At 30.0% G+C, this 19,638-nt stretch overlaps 3 long non-coding RNA genes across 5 annotated transcripts; 1 reads left to right on the top strand and 2 right to left on the bottom strand.

The window, feature by feature from the left end:
* Positions 1 to 2,689: 2,689 nt before the first annotated feature.
* On the bottom strand, positions 2,690 to 4,148 carry LOC125058181. 2 transcript variants are annotated; one of them, XR_007118330.1, is made up of 2 exons: positions 3,821 to 4,148; positions 2,690 to 2,719 (listed from the first exon to the last, which is right to left on the bottom strand). It is a non-coding gene; the product is annotated as an uncharacterized LOC125058181 (long non-coding RNA). The 2 variants fall into 2 exon arrangements; XR_007118331.1 differs by having other exon boundaries at positions 3,830 to 4,148.
* A 473-nt stretch (positions 4,149 to 4,621) lies between these two features.
* On the top strand, positions 4,622 to 5,982 carry LOC125058182. Its single transcript, XR_007118332.1, has 2 exons — positions 4,622 to 4,851; positions 5,953 to 5,982. It is a non-coding gene; the product is annotated as an uncharacterized LOC125058182 (long non-coding RNA).
* Positions 5,983 to 12,924: 6,942 nt separating this feature from the next.
* Positions 12,925 to 14,631, bottom strand: LOC125058183. 2 transcript variants are annotated; one of them, XR_007118333.1, is made up of 2 exons: positions 14,056 to 14,631; positions 12,925 to 12,954 (listed from the first exon to the last, which is right to left on the bottom strand). It is a non-coding gene; the product is annotated as an uncharacterized LOC125058183 (long non-coding RNA). The 2 variants fall into 2 exon arrangements; XR_007118334.1 differs by having other exon boundaries at positions 14,065 to 14,631.
* Positions 14,632 to 19,638: the final 5,007 nt, after the last annotated feature.

The following is a 19,638-nucleotide window of genomic DNA, read 5'->3' as shown; positions in this document are numbered from 1 at the left end:
GCCTTTTCTAATAATAGATATTTCAAACTCAAAATATCTTTATTCATATAGGTACACAAGTACACTTATGAACGTCAAAAAAGAAGTTAAATTAATTGTAAAGTTACATTTATTACCAGTTAGAAATTCAAGAACATAGAGCGGGAAAAAAGAACTGGCAAGAAACTTTCCGCCACTCTTTTTAATCACTAAGTTTTGAGTCATACAAATTGTTTGAACTGGAGCAAATCTAATTTAAATAATCGTCACATTTATAAAAAGCTTTATTGATTAAATTAAGTTATACGAGAGCTTTAAATATTTATTTAGTCTAATTTCGCTTGGGAGTTTGTGGTTTTAACGAATACAATTTCGATATGTGTGGTTTATCTTCTGGAGCCTGGTCGGTCGTATAGGTCGGTTATCGTAAGCTGGCGGGTTCACAGTACTCACACTAATGCAATTTCACATACAGTATGTTTCAAAATATGATTTTTTTGCCATGCTATACATTTTAGTCCACTCTGGTTTTAGTAAGGTTGGGTGGGTTGTAAATAAATAAAAATGTGTCAAATACATATAAATATTAGGTGCATACGAGGGTGGATCCAAAAGTTCTAAGCCAGCCCTGCGATTCTGTAACTCACTGTTAATCCGTGAGTCCACTACGCAGTAACAGCGCTCCCTTCGTCACTGACGTAATTTTTGGAATCTCATGGTATTCTGTTAAGAAATTTTACATTACGTCTTGATAAGTGGAGGCAGGTAACCTAGTAAGTTGTTGTCTATTAATATCGTGACAATTGACTCATTTTATTTTATAAAAAGAGTAAATTGTCAAAATTTTCATCATACATAAACAAAATATTTTTAATAAAACAAAATAGAGAACAAAATGGTCGACGTTTGAAATAAAATTAATAATATTAAAAAAAAGATAAACTGCCCTGCGATTCTGTAACTCGCTTCACACACTCTCAGCGCTGAGTTTTGCTGTCAAATCGTTCGTTTCGGTGTCATGTTACAATTTGGTATTCTGTTAAACAATAACCGCGACAAAAGCGCCGCTCAAATAAGATTGTTCACATTTGGAACTAAAATTTGGCACTGCTACACTTACGCTCCAAAATTGTTGGTATTTGGTATTCTGATACATACCATTTGACATCTCATCTCATTTAAATGTACATTTTGTACGTCAAATTAAAAGTTGCTCTTCCCTCGCTGAAATCGTCATTTACCAGTGAGTTAGCCATTTTTAGCGAAGTTAAAACTTGTTTTATGTGAAAATATTCTAACATAGGACAATCTATATGTATCTTGGGGTAAGTTTATAAAATAATATTTATCAATACAGCATTATTTTACGAAAAAAATTATATATATAAACATTAAGCTTCGTGAAATTGAACTTTGTTATTGTTACAGAAGGCCCGTTTCCACTTTTAAAGTTTAAACCTCTATTTCAAGAAATAAATGATGTAATCCATTAAAAAATACTTAATATAATATCTATAGATGGCGAAGAAAATGTAGGCACGAAACGACCAATTGGTTTCTCGGCGTTGGTTATATCGCTTTTTTCCAATACTCAAGAAATTATATGGTATTGACGAAACCTAGAACATATGCTGCTGAGATGAACGAAGAGTCTAGTAAATACTAAATAGATGATCTAAGGTAAACATTTTGATTACTTTAGCATTAAAAATATAATTTTTATCCAAGAACCAATTTTTCGATGCAGTCTTGATCATGTCTTGTCTCCAGCAGAGATAAGTCGAACAAAAAACGATAAATAAGATAGGTAAATATTGTAATATATTTGTATTTTTCTACTATACTAAAATTATAAATCTAATAATTTCAGAGATCCCCAAATGTTCAAAATTCCTGATAGAAAAATACATTCTGCCTTTGAAGAAGAAGAATATTACATGTGTATCATACAACAAGGCCCCTGGATATAAAAAGACACAATAGTGCAGACATTTTCAAATTATTGAATTTCGACTATCCTTCAATTTATAATAAATGATAACACAGTACAATTTCGGTTCCTATATTTTTATAAAATATATTGATATAACATTAAGGTTTTGGATAAAAATATTATTCTGCTTTACACAAGTATGAAATACCATCATTACATACATGATGGTTTAAGTACTTATTAAGCTTTTTTAAATTTATCGTTCATAACTATTACTTTTTACAAACTAATTAGAAAATATATTAAAATAAATATATTTATCTACAAAATAAAGTAGATGTTATTGATTAGCTCTATGTGAGGCTGTGTTTTAATTAGTTTTTATTATACTTAAGTTTGTTTTACTGAAAGTTATTTTGTAGTGTGTTAAAAGTTTACTATAATCATTAAATTAAATGTTTAAAGTTATTATATTGTTCTTTTATTCACCTATAAAGTAACATGGCTTATATATTTTTCATTTCGGCTTAGCTATGTATTTAACTCGGTTACTACGTTTTCTATAGGCAGTCATTAAATAAGTGGTAGATTTAATTAATCATTTTATTAATATAATATTATTAGATACAAAAAAAAATATTATGAAGTACACAATTATCTTAAACACGGTAATACAATTTTTCATATAAAAATCATAGTTGTCCAAACTGCATTCAAAATAGATTAGTGGTCTCGGTTTAATATCTCTTCTTAACATTTCAATAATTGGTCATTTTCTTCCTCATTCTTGACAACTACCACTGATGGCTGTAATACAATGATTATCTGTTAAAATTGTAAATAGGAAAATGTGGTAGGTCACTGTACTGACACAATAATATTGCATAGCAATTTAATTATTGTAAAGTTAAGGTAAATAATAAAAAAACTTGCATAAAACACACAAAAACTTATATATGGGATATCTTTGTATTTCTAAGTAAAGTATCTTAAAAACATGTTTGATAATATTATAACTAAGCCAAATATTATTAAAAGTTTTATGGTAACAAGGCTTAGTAATTTCGCACAGTATTTGATTCAGTACTATGAATAAAAAAAATCTTGAGCAAACCTATATTTAGACTCAAAAATCCAAATCCAAGTATGTACTTTAAAAACGATTATTTATTAATGAAACAAATCCAAGACCCATAAAGGGTATGTTTAGTTTTAAAGTGTAGTCAGCAGCAATAACTATCTTTTGATTGCTTCATTAAATAAGTTATGGCAATGTTGTTTCCAACATTTAAAATTAACGTTGATCACTTGAAATGGTATGAATTTGAGCAATTGAAAGCTTATATATTTGATCCAACATACCTAACATGATTATTTATACTTGTATTCTGAAATCTGAACAATTAAATTAAATTCAACTTGATCAGTTAAAATTAATACTTCTTATATTTCATGAATGGAAATTGAAGTTAGGAAACCTAAAAATATTTTTTTATTTGACATTTTTAACCAACAATTTCATTATTCTTTACAATGTCGCTTCGATTTAACCTATTACATTTGACTTCAAATTTGCCATCAAACAAACAAACTTTGTTAACTGTTTTACTAGTCACTACTTATTCCTATTTATTTACTATGATAGTTATTATATTTCTAAAATAGTTTTAATAGAATTCAGTTTTTATGAGTGTTAGTAAAAACATAGGTAATATTGTTGTTGTGTGTTTGACCTCTGAATCACTTAAAAAGGTTGCAATAGTAGTTTCATGGCATCTAAAAAGTACCAACACTTGCACTTACACAAATGAATAAATATATAAACACTAATTTTTCTTCTTTATAGATAGGTACCCTTTTATTTTATAATTACTCAACAAAATATTATATGAAAACATTGGTATTAACCTTGGTTACCTTTAGTAACATTTTGAAAATTTAAAACACCTATCCATCCTGTTTACTTTGAATCCGTAGCCCATTTGCTGAGAGAATCACTTTTAGCGTGACATCATCTTTTATCTTTTTGTTAAGATAATATTCTTAAATTTTTTACAATATATCCAGATGTTAGGTATCCCTTGTTTCGTGCTGAAACATAATTAATATTTTTAAGTTTCTGTCGCTCATATACACCACGGCTGGTCAGTTGTCGGGTAAATACGAAATATAAACTCTTAATTGGAAGTTATAAACAAAATACGTAACTTACGATTGACTAATAAATAAACTCACTACTTACCTTTAAGCGGCCCCATTGCCAGATGGGTTTTAATAATTTTCCTCGCTATTCTATTATTTTCCATCAGATAAATCATTTTTGAGATATTTTCACGGTTTATCTTTTTTTTAATATTTTTTTTAATTCAAACGTCGACCTTTTTGTTTTATTAAAAATATTTTGTTTATGTATGATGAAAATTTTGACAATTAACTCTTTTTATAAAATAAAATGAGTCAATTGTCACGATATTAATAGACAACAACTCACTAGGTTACCTCCCTCCACTTATCAAGACGTAATGTAAAATTTATTAACAGAATACCATGAGATTCCAAAAATTACGTCAGTGACGAAGGGAGCGCTGTTACTGCGTAGTGGACTCACGGAATAACTATTATTTTATAAAAAGAGTTAATTGTCAAAATTTTCATCATACATAAACAAAATATTTTTAATAAAACAAAATGGTCGACGTTTGAATTAAAAAAAAAGATAAACCGACAGAAACTTAAAAATATTAATTATGTTTCAGCACGAAACAAGGGATACCTAACATCTGGATATATTGTAAAAAATTTAAGAATATTATCTTAACAAAAAGATAAAAGATGATGTCACGCTAAAAGTGATTCTCTCAGCAAATGGGCTACGGATTCAAAGTAAACAGGATGGATAGGTGTTTTAAATTTTCAAAATGTTACTAAAGGTAACCAAGGTTAATACCAATGTTTTCATATAATATTTTGTTGAGTAATTATAAAATAAAAGGGTACCTATCTATAAAGAAGAAAAATTAGTGTTTATATATTTATTCATTTGTGTAAGTGCAAGTGTTGGTACTTTTTAGATGCCATGAAACTACTATTGCAACCTTTTTAAGTGATTCAGAGGTCAAACACACAACAACAATATTACCTATGTTTTTACTAACACTCATAAAAACTGAATTCTATTAAAACTATTTTAGAAATATAATAACTATCATAGTAAATAAATAGGAATAAGTAGTGACTAGTAAAACAGTTAACAAAGTTTGTTTGTTTGATGGCAAATTTGAAGTCAAATGTAATAGGTTAAATCGAAGCGACATTGTAAAGAATAATGAAATTGTTGGTTAAAAATGTCAAATAAAAAAATATTTTTAGGTTTCCTAACTTCAAATTCCATTCATGAAATATAAGAAGTATTAATTTTAACTGATCAAGTTGAATTTAATTTAATTGTTCAGATTTCAGAATACAAGTATAAATAATCATGTTAGGTATGTTGGATCAAATATATAAGCTTTCAATTGCTCAAATTCATACCATTTCAAGTGATCAACGTTAATTTTAAATGTTGGAAACAACATTGCCATAACTTATTTAATGAAGCAATCAAAAGATAGTTATTGCTGCTGACTACACTTTAAAACTAAACATACCCTTTATGGGTCTTGGATTTGTTTCATTAATAAATAATTGTTTTTAAAGTACATACTTGGATTTGGATTTTTGAGTCTAAATATAGGTTTGCTCAAGATTTTTTTTATTCATAGTACTGAATCAAATACTGTGCGAAATTACTAAGCCTTGTTACCATAAAACTTTTAATAATATTTGGCTTAGTTATAATATTATCAAACATGTTTTTAAGATACTTTACTTAGAAATACAAAGATATCCCATATATAAGTTTTTGTGTGTTTTATGCAAGTTTTTTTATTATTTACCTTAACTTTACAATAATTAAATTGCTATGCAATATTATTGTGTCAGTACAGTGACCTACCACATTTTCCTATTTACAATTTTAACAGATAATCATTGTATTACAGCCATCAGTGGTAGTTGTCAAGAATGAGGAAGAAAATGACCAATTATTGAAATGTTAAGAAGAGATATTAAACCGAGACCACTAATCTATTTTGAATGCAGTTTGGACAACTATGATTTTTATATGAAAAATTGTATTACCGTGTTTAAGATAATTGTGTACTTCATAATATTTTTTTTTGTATCTAATAATATTATATTAATAAAATGATTAATTAAATCTACCACTTATTTAATGACTGCCTATAGAAAACGTAGTAACCGAGTTAAATACATAGCTAAGCCGAAATGAAAAATATATAAGCCATGTTACTTTATAGGTGAATAAAAGAACAATATAATAACTTTAAACATTTAATTTAATGATTATAGTAAACTTTTAACACACTACAAAATAACTTTCAGTAAAACAAACTTAAGTATAATAAAAACTAATTAAAACACAGCCTCACATAGAGCTAATCAATAACATCTACTTTATTTTGTAGATAAATATATTTATTTTAATATATTTTCTAATTAGTTTGTAAAAAGTAATAGTTATGAACGATAAATTTAAAAAAGCTTAATAAGTACTTAAACCATCATGTATGTAATGATGGTATTTCATACTTGTGTAAAGCAGAATAATGTTTTTATCCAAAACCTTAATGTTATATCAATATATTTTATAAAAATATAGGAACCGAAATTGTACTGTGTTATCATTTATTATAAATTGAAGGATAGTCGAAATTCAATAATTTGAAAATGTCTGCACTATTGTGTCTTTTTATATCCAGGGGCCTTGTTGTATGATACACATGTAATATTCTTCTTCTTCAAAGGCAGAATGTATTTTTCTATCAGGAATTTTGAACATTTGGGGATCTCTGAAATTATTAGATTTATAATTTTAGTATAGTAGAAAAATACAAATATATTACAATATTTACCTATCTTATTTATCGTTTTTTGTTCGACTTATCTCTGCTGGAGACAAGACATGATCAAGACTGCATCGAAAAATTGGTTCTTGGATAAAAATTATATTTTTAATGCTAAAGTAATCAAAATGTTTACCTTAGATCATCTATTTAGTATTTACTAGACTCTTCGTTCATCTCAGCAGCATATGTTCTAGGTTTCGTCAATACCATATAATTTCTTGAGTATTGGAAAAAAGCGATAATAACCAACGCCGAGAAACCAATTGGTCGTTTCGTGCCTACATTTTCTTCGCCATCTATAGATATTATATTAAGTATTTTTTAATGGATTACATCATTTATTTCTTGAAATAGAGGTTTAAACTTTAAAAGTGGAAACGGGCCTTCTGTAACAATAACAAAGTTCAATTTCACGAAGCTTAATGTTTATATATATAATTTTTTTCGTAAAATAATGCTGTATTGATAAATATTATTTTATAAACTTACCCCAAGATACATATAGATTGTCCTATGTTAGAATATTTTCACATAAAACAAGTTTTAACTTCGCTAAAAATGGCTAACTCACTGGTAAATGACGATTTCAGCGAGGGAAGAGCAACTTTTAATTTGTCAATTGTCGTACAAAATGTACATTTAAGTGAGATGAGATGTCAAATGGTATGTATCAGAATACCAAATACCAACAATTTTGGAGCGTAAGTGTAGCAGTGCCAAATTTTAGTTCCAAATGTTAACAATCTCATTTGAGCGGCGCTTTTGTCGCGGTTATTGTTTAACAGAATACCAAATTGTAACATGACACCGAAACGAACGATTTGACAGCAAAAATCAGCGCTGAGGGTGTGTGAAGTGAGTTACAGAATCGCAGGGCAGACCAAGAACGTGAAAGAGTAGTTTGTGTAAATAATTTTTCATTTTTCGACACAAGCTACATCTAGCTCAACACACTTCACTTTTACTTCACTAACTATTCTTTCAATACTCCTCTTAGAAACCCCAGTCGCATCTGATGTCAAATTAAATATAAAATTTTTTCATTAAACTGTTTTTATTAAGATGCTTAAAATAATTAAAAATATTGTGCACCATTTCACGAGATTGCCCTGGTAATGTTTGAAAAAAGATCAACATGTATAAAATAATAATAATATCAAACAGTAAAGATCAACATAAACAGTAGCAAAAGAAAAACAATAACTATCTCTTTTATACTCATAAGCTTGACCGAGCGCGAGAGAGACGGACAGTCTTTTCATGATGTATTCGTGATTGTATTTCAGTTTGACAGCACGTCTCGCGCTTATTCACAGACACTATACAAGCACAAAGTGTAAATGAGTTGAAGCCGCCAGCTTTAGATAACATACCTATACACTCAAATTAGTTCTGTTTCGCGTATTATTCTGGTGAAAGTCACAATTTGTTTTAAAATCGTTTATATTTTTTTGGACATACAACAAGGCTCCAAGAATATATTGACCAGATAGTGTCATAATATTTAATCCCTTAACTTATTCCGTACCGGCTCCCTCGGAGAAACACACCAAATAGCCCGCTTCTGCAGCACAAATATGGATTGAACCTTTGCAGCAGCACTCCACAGTAGAATACCGTACATAATAATAATATATGTCGCCTATGAAAAGTAAAAGTAAGGAAAGTAGCTATGACACACAATTTTAGCCGTATCCTTATCAGTAAACTGTCGGAATTTCTTTACTGCATATGCTGAAGAGGTCAGCCTATTCGAAAGAGTCTCTATGTGGAGTCTCTTACTGGAGTTAACTATCTATTGTTATGTCTAGAAATACAGTTTTGTCAACACTGTCCACCAATATCTTGCTTCCAGTTTACCAATATCTTGCTTCCAGTTTACCAATATCTTGCTTTACGCGAGTAGTTCTAAATCTAATACATTTTGTTATATTCTCATTAAGCAGTAAGCTATTTACATTAAACCAGTTAACTATATGAGAGATAGAATTCTTTACATAGTTCAATAATACGATTTTCCTATTGACTTTAAATAGAAGTGAAGTGTCATCAGCAAATAATACCATCTCATGAACTCCGTTGACAAAGAATGGAAAGTCGTTTATGTAAACAAGAAATAAGAAAGGCCTGAGAATCGAGCCTTGGGGGACGCCGATTGACACCAGCAAACCCGGAGAGGTGACAGCATTGACATGCACTCTTTGTATCCTTCCCTTTAAATATGAATTCATCAGGCAGGAAGCTTTGCCATCAACGCCATAGTGTTGAAGCTTTCCAACCAGTATATCAGGATGAACACACTCAAAGGCCTTTGACCGGTCACAAAAGGCACTGACTCCATCATATGATTCTTCCCAGGCGTTCCATCTTATCACAGCCAAAATGTTTAAAAATGACCCGACCACTACTGCCAGGGTTATTACACCTCTCTTAAGAAGAATATGGGATTCGGAGAACTGGAATAAAGGACTCTTAATAACTGTACCAAAGAAGGGTGACCTCAACCAATGCAACAACTGGAGAGGTCATCCTCCTCTCTATGCCTTTGCCCCATGTAGGGTACATAGAACTTTAAGTCAAGTGTCAGAACCAAGTCAAGCGTCGTTCCGTAGTCCTTACGTCAACACACCAGGACATCGGATGCGCGCTGCAGCCCTCACCAAGGGCTAAATGCCTATCCCCTTACCGCCCTAAAAATACACCACCGCACGGACCTAAACACCCCTCTCGCGACGGAAGGTGTAACAAGATCATCAGATTATGATAAAAAGTTGTATCCGACCATGCATGATGCGTAGTACCTCCTACCTACGCTAGCGTAATCTTCGCACATTGAGCCCCCTCCCATTTCCACCGGCTACAAAAAAAAAATCATTTTATCATATAGGTAACATAATGTACACTTAAGAACGTCAAAAAAGAAATGTATATTGAAATGCTTCTAACTTTAGGTACATTTAGTGCCAGTTCTTAAAGCAAAGGCGTAGAACGGAAGAGAAGAGCTTGCAAAAAACTCTCCGCCACTCTTTTTAATCGCCATGTTTTTTTACACGACATTTGTAAGGAGCTGCAACCATTACACGATATTTCATATGACATCTTAAGTAATTAATAATAATAAAATAAATTAAAAACATAGACTTGTCCTCTATCAGGAGGAGGCATGGTGACATAGGAGCACGCACTTACATTCTATATCATACAGAAATAATTTGAAGGCGTGCCCTACAAGCCGTTGGTGGTGCGTAAAAGTATGAATTATTACACCTTCCCGGAGGCCCTGATACGTCTTAATCCTGATGATGCAATAAAAATAGCAAATGACAGATTAATGACAAATTCGCGGTAAAGCATAGTCAGAATAGATTATTTACTGCGTATTTCACTTCAGTTTGCGCTAGGTCATTCCGACCGGGCCGTGCTCACCGAAATAGCCAGAGCTGAGCTGTCAGGGAGACAGACTCCATTGAAAAAACTACATTAAGAAATAATTAGATATTGCTTTAATAAGTATCGCAATACAGCGAGGAAATGCCAGCATTAAAGGTACACAGGGACCAAACTTTTTAAATTTGTTTTTTAAGCTGATAGATTTTATCGCGGCTTTGAGTGTGGCGGCCGAATCTAGAAATCCCGTAACGAAAATAAAAACCTAACACACGATGTTAGAGCGAGACAACGCATACTGAGTGTCACATCGGTTTGGCGTGATCGGTTACGTAGCACAGGTGCGTTAGAGTGGGATAGAACGCATACTGCGTATTCACATCTCTCTAACGAGATCGGTGACGTAGCGTAAGCGCGGCCGGTGCTGCTGGTACGCGTTAGAGTGAGACAGACTATATAGGCGTGTTAGTCTGAGTCTGATAGAAAGGCAGATTGAATTAATATCCTAGAAAAAAAATACTGCATAAATAATAAATAAATAAAGAATTATAATTGCATAAGTTGAAAAAAAAATGCTATGCAATAGCTTTACCGCGGCAATCCCCGATTGTCACGCGTGTAGCGCAATAAAATATTAGCTACCGATTATGTTTAATTTCCTACACCTAAAGACATTACAAACTTGAACCATGAGAAATTGCTAATCGATAAACTTACTAAATTGAATATATGTAAAAGTAAAAATTCATTTTAAAGCAATTTCATCCATAGAAAGTAAATTTTATGCTTTAAATGACAATTTAAAATAATAATAAAGTTTATTTGCTCCTTCAGAACTACTAGTTTACTTTTACTAGTTTTTTTCCGTCATTTTTTACAGCTCAGCCCTGCGATTCTGTAACTCACTTCACACACCCTCAGCGCTGATTTTTGCTGTCAAATCGTTCGTTTCGGTGTCATGTTACAATTTGGTATTCTGTTAAACAATAACCGCGACAAAAGCGCCGCTCAAATGAGATTGTTAACATTTGGAACTAAAATTTGGCACTGCTACACTTACGCTCCAAAATTGTTGGTATTTGGTATTCTGATACATACCATTTGACATCTCATCTCACTTAAATGTACATTTTGTACGACAATTGACAAATTAAAAGTTGCTCTTCCCTCGCTGAAATCGTCATTTACCAGTGAGTTAGCCATTTTTAGCGAAGTTAAAACTTGTTTTATGTGAAAATATTCTAACATAGGACAATCTATATGTATCTTGGGGTAAGTTTATAAAATAATATTTATCAATACAGCATTATTTTACGAAAAAAATTATATATATAAACATTAAGCTTCGTGAAATTGAACTTTGTTATTGTTACAGAAGGCCCGTTTCCACTTTTAAAGTTTAAACCTCTATTTCAAGAAATAAATGATGTAATCCATTAAAAAATACTTAATATAATATCTATAGATGGCGAAGAAAATGTAGGCACGAAACGACCAATTGGTTTCTCGGCGTTGGTTATTATCGCTTTTTTCCAATACTCAAGAAATTATATGGTATTGACGAAACCTAGAACATATGCTGCTGAGATGAACGAAGAGTCTAGTAAATACTAAATAGATGATCTAAGGTAAACATTTTGATTACTTTAGCATTAAAAATCTAATTTTTATCCAAGAACCAATTTTTCGATGCAGTCTTGATCATGTCTTGTCTCCAGCAGAGATAAGTCGAACAAAAAACGATAAATAAGATAGGTAAATATTGTAATATATTTGTATTTTTCTACTATACTAAAATTATAAATCTAATATTTTCAGAGATCCCCAAATGTTCAAAATTCCTGATAGAAAAATACATTCTGCCTTTGAAGAAGAAGAATATTACATGTGTATCATACAACAAGGCCCCTGGATATAAAAAGACACAATAGTGCAGACATTTTCAAATTATTGAATTTCGACTATCCTTCAATTTATAATAAATGATAACACAGTACAATTTCGGTTCCTATATTTTTATAAAATATATTGATATAACATTAAGGTTTTGGATAAAAACATTATTCTGCTTTACACAAGTATGAAATACCATCATTACATACATGATGGTTTAAGTACTTATTAAGCTTTTTTAAATTTATCGTTCATAACTATTACTTTTTACAAACTAATTAGAAAATATATTAAAATAAATATATTTATCTACAAAATAAAGTAGATGTTATTGATTAGCTCTATGTGAGGCTGTGTTTTAATTAGTTTTTATTATACTTAAGTTTGTTTTACTGAAAGTTATTTTGTAGTGTGTTAAAAGTTTACTATAATCATTAAATTAAATGTTTAAAGTTATTATATTGTTCTTTTATTCACCTATAAAGTAACATGGCTTATATATTTTTCATTTCGGCTTAGCTATGTATTTAACTCGGTTACTACGTTTTCTATAGGCAGTCATTAAATAAGTGGTAGATTTAATTAATCATTTTATTAATATAATATTATTAGATACAAAAAAAAATATTATGAAGTACACAATTATCTTAAACACGGTAATACAATTTTTCATATAAAAATCATAGTTGTCCAAACTGCATTCAAAATAGATTAGTGGTCTCGGTTTAATATCTCTTCTTAACATTTCAATAATTGGTCATTTTCTTCCTCATTCTTGACAACTACCACTGATGGCTGTAATACAATGATTATCTGTTAAAATTGTAAATAGGAAAATGTGGTAGGTCACTGTACTGACACAATAATATTGCATAGCAATTTAATTATTGTAAAGTTAAGGTAAATAATAAAAAAACTTGCATAAAACACACAAAAACTTATATATGGGATATCTTTGTATTTCTAAGTAAAGTATCTTAAAAACATGTTTGATAATATTATAACTAAGCCAAATATTATTAAAAGTTTTATGGTAACAAGGCTTAGTAATTTCGCACAGTATTTGATTCAGTACTATGAATAAAAAAAATCTTGAGCAAACCTATATTTAGACTCAAAAATCCAAATCCAAGTATGTACTTTAAAAACAATTATTTATTAATGAAACAAATCCAAGACCCATAAAGGGTATGTTTAGTTTTAAAGTGTAGTCAGCAGCAATAACTATCTTTTGATTGCTTCATTAAATAAGTTATGGCAATGTTGTTTCCAACATTTAAAATTAACGTTGATCACTTGAAATGGTATGAATTTGAGCAATTGAAAGCTTATATATTTGATCCAACATACCTAACATGATTATTTATACTTGTATTCTGAAATCTGAACAATTAAATTAAATTCAACTTGATCAGTTAAAATTAATACTTCTTATATTTCATGAATGGAATTTGAAGTTAGGAAACCTAAAAATATTTTTTTATTTGACATTTTTAACCAACAATTTCATTATTCTTTACAATGTCGCTTCGATTTAACCTATTACATTTGACTTCAAATTTGCCATCAAACAAACAAACTTTGTTAACTGTTTTACTAGTCACTACTTATTCCTATTTATTTACTATGATAGTTATTATATTTCTAAAATAGTTTTAATAGAATTCAGTTTTTATGAGTGTTAGTAAAAACATAGGTAATATTGTTGTTGTGTGTTTGACCTCTGAATCACTTAAAAAGGTTGCAATAGTAGTTTCATGGCATCTAAAAAGTACCAACACTTGCACTTACACAAATGAATAAATATATAAACACTAATTTTTCTTCTTTATAGATAGGTACCCTTTTATTTTATAATTACTCAACAAAATATTATATGAAAACATTGGTATTAACCTTGGTTACCTTTAGTAACATTTTGAAAATTTAAAACACCTATCCATCCTGTTTACTTTGAATCCGTAGCCCATTTGCTGAGAGAATCACTTTTAGCGTGACATCATCTTTTATCTTTTTGTTAAGATAATATTCTTAAATTTTTTACAATATATCCAGATGTTAGGTATCCCTTGTTTCGTGCTGAAACATAATTAATATTTTTAAGTTTCTGTCGGTTTATCTTTCTTTTTAATATTTTTTTTAAATCAAACGTGGACCATTTTGTTTTATTAAAAATATTTTGTTTATGTAAGATGAAAATTTTGACAATTAACTCTTTTTATAAAATAATAGTTATTCCGTAAGTCCACTACGCAGTAACAGCGCTCCCTTCGTCACTGACGTAATTTTTGGAATCTCATGGTATTCTGTTAATAAATTTTACATTACGTCTTGATAAGTGGAGGGAGGTAACCTAGTGAGTTGTTGTCTATTAATATCGTGACAATTGACTCATTTTATTTTATAAAAAGAGTTAATTGTCAAAATTTTCATCATACATAAACAAAATATTTTTAATAAAACAAAAAGGTCGACGTTTAAATTAAAAAAAAAGATAAACCGTGAAAATATCTCAAAAATGATTTATCTGATGGAAAATAATAGAATAGCGAGGAAAATTATTAAAACCCATCTGGCAATGGGGCCGCTTAAAGGTAAGTAGTGAGTTTATTTATTAGTCAATCGTAAGTTACGTATTTTGTTTATAACTTCCAATTAAGAGTTTATATTTCGTATTTACCCGACAACTGACCAGCCGTGGTGTATATGAGCGACAGAAACTTAAAAATATTAATTATGTTTCAGCACGAAACAAGGGATACCTAACATCTGGATATATTATAAAAAATTTAAGAATATTATCTTAACAAAAAGATAAAAGATGATGTCACGCTAAAAGTGATTCTCTCAGCAAATGGGCTACGGATTCAAAGTAAACAGGATGGATAAGTGTTTTAAATTTTCAAAATGTTACTAAAGGTAACCAAGGTTAATACCAATGTTTTCATATAATATTTTGTTAAGTAATTATAAAATAAAAGGGTACCTATCTATAAAGAAGAAAAATTAGTGTTTATATATTTATTCATTTGTGTAAGTGCAAGTGTTGGTACTTTTTAGATGCCATGAAACTACTATTGCAACCTTTTTAAGTGATTCAGAGGTCAAACACACAACAACAATATTACCTATGTTTTTACTAACACTCATAAAAACTGAATTCTATTAAAACTATTTTAGAAATATAATAACTATCATAGTAAATAAATAGGAATAAGTAGTGACTAGTAAAACAGTTAACAAAGTTTGTTTGTTTGATGGCAAATTTGAAGTCAAATGTAATAGGTTAAATCGAAGCGACATTGTAAAGAATAATGAAATTGTTGGTTAAAAATGTCAAATAAAAAAATATTTTTAGGTTTCCTAACTTCAAATTCCATTCATGAAATATAAGAAGTATTAATTTTAACTGATCAAGTTGAATTTAATTTAATTGTTCAGATTTCAGAATACAAGTATAAATAATCATGTTAGGTATGTTGGATCAAATATATAAGCTTTCAATTGCTCAAATTCATACCATTTCAAGTGATCAACGTTAATTTTAAATGTTGGAAACAACATTGCCATAACTTATTTAATGAAGCAATCAAAAGATAGTTATTGCTGCTGACTACACTTTAAAACTAAACATACCCTTTATGGGTCTTGGATTTGTTTCATTAATAAATAATTGTTTTTAAAGTACATACTTGGATTTGGATTTTTGAGTCTAAATATAGGTTTGCTCAAGATTTTTTTTATTCATAGTACTGAATCAAATACTGTGCGAAATTACTAAGCCTTGTTACCATAAAACTTTTAATAATATTTGGCTTAGTTATAATATTATCAAACATGTTTTTAAGATACTTTACTTAGAAATACAAAGATATCCCATATATAAGTTTTTGTGTGTTTTATGCAAGTTTTTTTATTATTTACCTTAACTTTACAATAATTAAATTGCTATGCAATATTATTGTGTCAGTACAGTGACCTACCACATTTTCCTATTTACAATTTTAACAGATAATCATTGTATTACAGCCATCAGTGGTAGTTGTCAAGAATGAGGAAGAAAATGACCAATTATTGAAATGTTAAGAAGAGATATTAAACCGAGACCACTAATCTATTTTGAATGCAGTTTGGACAACTATGATTTTTATATGAAAAATTGTATTACCGTGTTTAAGATAATTGTGTACTTCATAATATTTTTTTTTGTATCTAATAATATTATATTAATAAAATGATTAATTAAATCTACCACTTATTTAATGACTGCCTATAGAAAACGTAGTAACCGAGTTAAATACATAGCTAAGCCGAAATGAAAAATATATAAGCCATGTTACTTTATAGGTGAATAAAAGAACAATATAATAACTTTAAACATTTAATTTAATGATTATAGTAAACTTTTAACACACTACAAAATAACTTTCAGTAAAACAAACTTAAGTATAATAAAAACTAATTAAAACACAGCCTCACATAGAGCTAATCAATAACATCTACTTTATTTTGTAGATAAATATATTTTCTAATTAGTTTGTAAAAAGTAATAGTTATGAACGATAAATTTAAAAAAGCTTAATAAGTACTTAAACCATCATGTATGTAATGATGGTATTTCATACTTGTGTAAAGCAGAATAATGTTTTTATCCAAAACCTTAATGTTATATCAATATATTTTATAAAAATATAGGAACCGAAATTGTACTGTGTTATCATTTATTATAAATTGAAGGATAGTCGAAATTCAATAATTTGAAAATGTCTGCACTATTGTGTCTTTTTATATCCAGGGGCCTTGTTGTATGATACACATGTAATATTCTTCTTCTTCAAAGGCAGAATGTATTTTTCTATCAGGAATTTTGAACATTTGGGGATCTCTGAAAATATTAGATTTATAATTTTAGTATAGTAGAAAAATACAAATATATTACAATATTTACCTATCTTATTTATCGTTTTTTGTTCGACTTATCTCTGCTGGAGACAAGACATGATCAAGACTGCATCGAAAAATTGGTTCTTGGATAAAAATTAGATTTTTAATGCTAAAGTAATCAAAATGTTTACCTTAGATCATCTATTTAGTATTTACTAGACTCTTCGTTCATCTCAGCAGCATATGTTCTAGGTTTCGTCAATACCATATAATTTCTTGAGTATTGGAAAAAAGCGATAATAACCAACGCCGAGAAGCCAATTGGTCGTTTCGTGCCTACATTTTCTTCGCCATCTATAGATATTATATTAAGTATTTTTTAATGGATAACATCATTTATTTCTTGAAATAGAGGTTTAAACTTTAAAAGTGGAAACGGGCCTTCTGTAACAATAACAAAGTTCAATTTCACGAAGCTTAATGTTTATATATATAATTTTTTTCGTAAAATAATGCTGTATTGATAAATATTATTTTATAAACTTACCCCAAGATACATATAGATTGTCCTATGTTAGAATATTTTCACATAAAACAAGTTTTAACTTCGCTAAAAATGGCTAACTCACTGGTAAATGACGATTTCAGCGAGGGAAGAGCAACTTTTAATTTGACGTACAAAATGTACATTTAAATGAGATGAGATGTCAAATGGTATGTATCAGAATACCAAATACCAACAACTTTGGAGCGTAAGTGTAGCAGTGCCAAATTTTAGTTCCAAATGTGAACAATCTTATTTGAGCGGCGCTTTTGTCGCGGTTATTGTTTAACAGAATACCAAATTGTAACATGACACCGAAACGAACGATTTGACAGCAAAACTCAGCGCTGAGAGTGTGTGAAGCGAGTTACAGAATCGCAGGGCAGTTTATCTTTTTTTTAATATTATTAATTTTATTTCAAACGTCGACCATTTTGTTCTCTATTTTGTTTTATTAAAAATATTTTGTTTATGTATGATGAAAATTTTGACAATTTACTCTTTTTATAAAATAAAATGAGTCAATTGTCACGATATTAATAGACAACAACTTACTAGGTTACCTGCCTCCACTTATCAAGACGTAATGTAAAATTTCTTAACAGAATACCATGAGATTCCAAAAATTACGTCAGTGACGAAGGGAGCGCGGTTACTTCGTAGTGGACTCACGGATTAACAGTGAGTTACAGAATCGCAGGGCAGCTTGGGACTCTTTTGACGAGCGTATCTCGGCCGGAATTTGCGTGTTCCCACAACTAGCGCCGGCGCGAGGTGTTCAAACGCCTGAAGGATAGGACGGAAGTTGTCTGGTGTGAGCGAAATGGAGCACCTGTTTGTGGGTTTCATAAATAATGTAAAAAATACTGTTTTCGCAACATATTTGTGATGCTTCGATAAGTCAAAATATCAGAAAAAAAACATTTTTAATTCGGCCCAGTAGTTGCTTTGTACATTTCTTGTAAAATGTTTGATTGAAAAAATAAAATTATTTTTAAATAAAAAACAAGTAGCTTCATTAAATGTTTATTTTATTTTCATGGAATGACTATCACTTCGGAACAAGTATAAATATATGTACTATATTTGTAGCTTAAAACAAAATAGAAAAATAGTTCCATAACTGATCAACATATTATGGCACTGTTCAACGAAAAATTTGGCCAAACGTTATAAAAATAAATAAACATATAAAATAATATACAAAGATTTCTGCGTCTATTTCATCTATTATTTCAGTGACTGACCAAGAGATGGCGCTATTAAAAAAACCTACATGTTCACATGGCCAGTCTTACGTTTTTTACGTGATGTAAGTAACACTGAAAATGTTTAGAATTGGACAGTTAGGAACATTGCTAGTGAAAACTTGTTTTGAATTTCAATTTTAGAACTCTTTAGTAACCTTATGCATTCATTTGTCATTTGTTTTTGGGAATTGGCGGCAAATCTAAATCTCTTGTTGGGGGCCTCATAGCCTAGCGGTCTTATTAAGTGGCAGCTAGGTGAGGGGTACCGGGTTCGATTCCCGGTTCGAGGGCATGTTTTAATTTAAATTTGTTCTCGGCCTTTGACAGGGTTGTGCGGTACCGGGCGAGTACTTAAACCGTCCATGGAGGACACGGTCGAATTTCTAAAGACAAGCACGAATTATAAAAAATCCTATACTTGACGCTGGCTAATGCACAAATCGTGCCAGAGCCTCAAAAAAAAACTCTTGTTACACGTGAAAATAAACCTAATGCGAGAAAATTTTCGGTCAATGATTTATTATGGCTTTCGTTGTGGGCTTACTCAACAACAAAGCTATGATATTCTGCGATTAGCATTTCTTAATGAAGCCCCATCTCGTGGCAATATTTTCAATTGGTTTAACGAGTTTAAGCGTGGACGTAGCAATCTCAATGATGATTCGCGTGAGGGACGTCCTTTAACAGCGACTACTGAAGATAACATCAGTGCTGTGCGACGCATGATAGAGGAAGATATGAGATTCGCTTTACGAGCCCTGAAGATACGGTAAAAGCGGACGAAAATGCCATAGAAGAGAC

Source organism: Pieris napi, chromosome 18, assembly GCF_905475465.1.
Source record: "Pieris napi chromosome 18, ilPieNapi1.2, whole genome shotgun sequence".
Classification (NCBI taxonomy): Eukaryota; Metazoa; Arthropoda; class Insecta; order Lepidoptera; family Pieridae; genus Pieris; species Pieris napi.
Note: the sequence above shows the minus strand (reverse complement) of the source record. Positions and strands in the feature narration are given on the sequence as shown.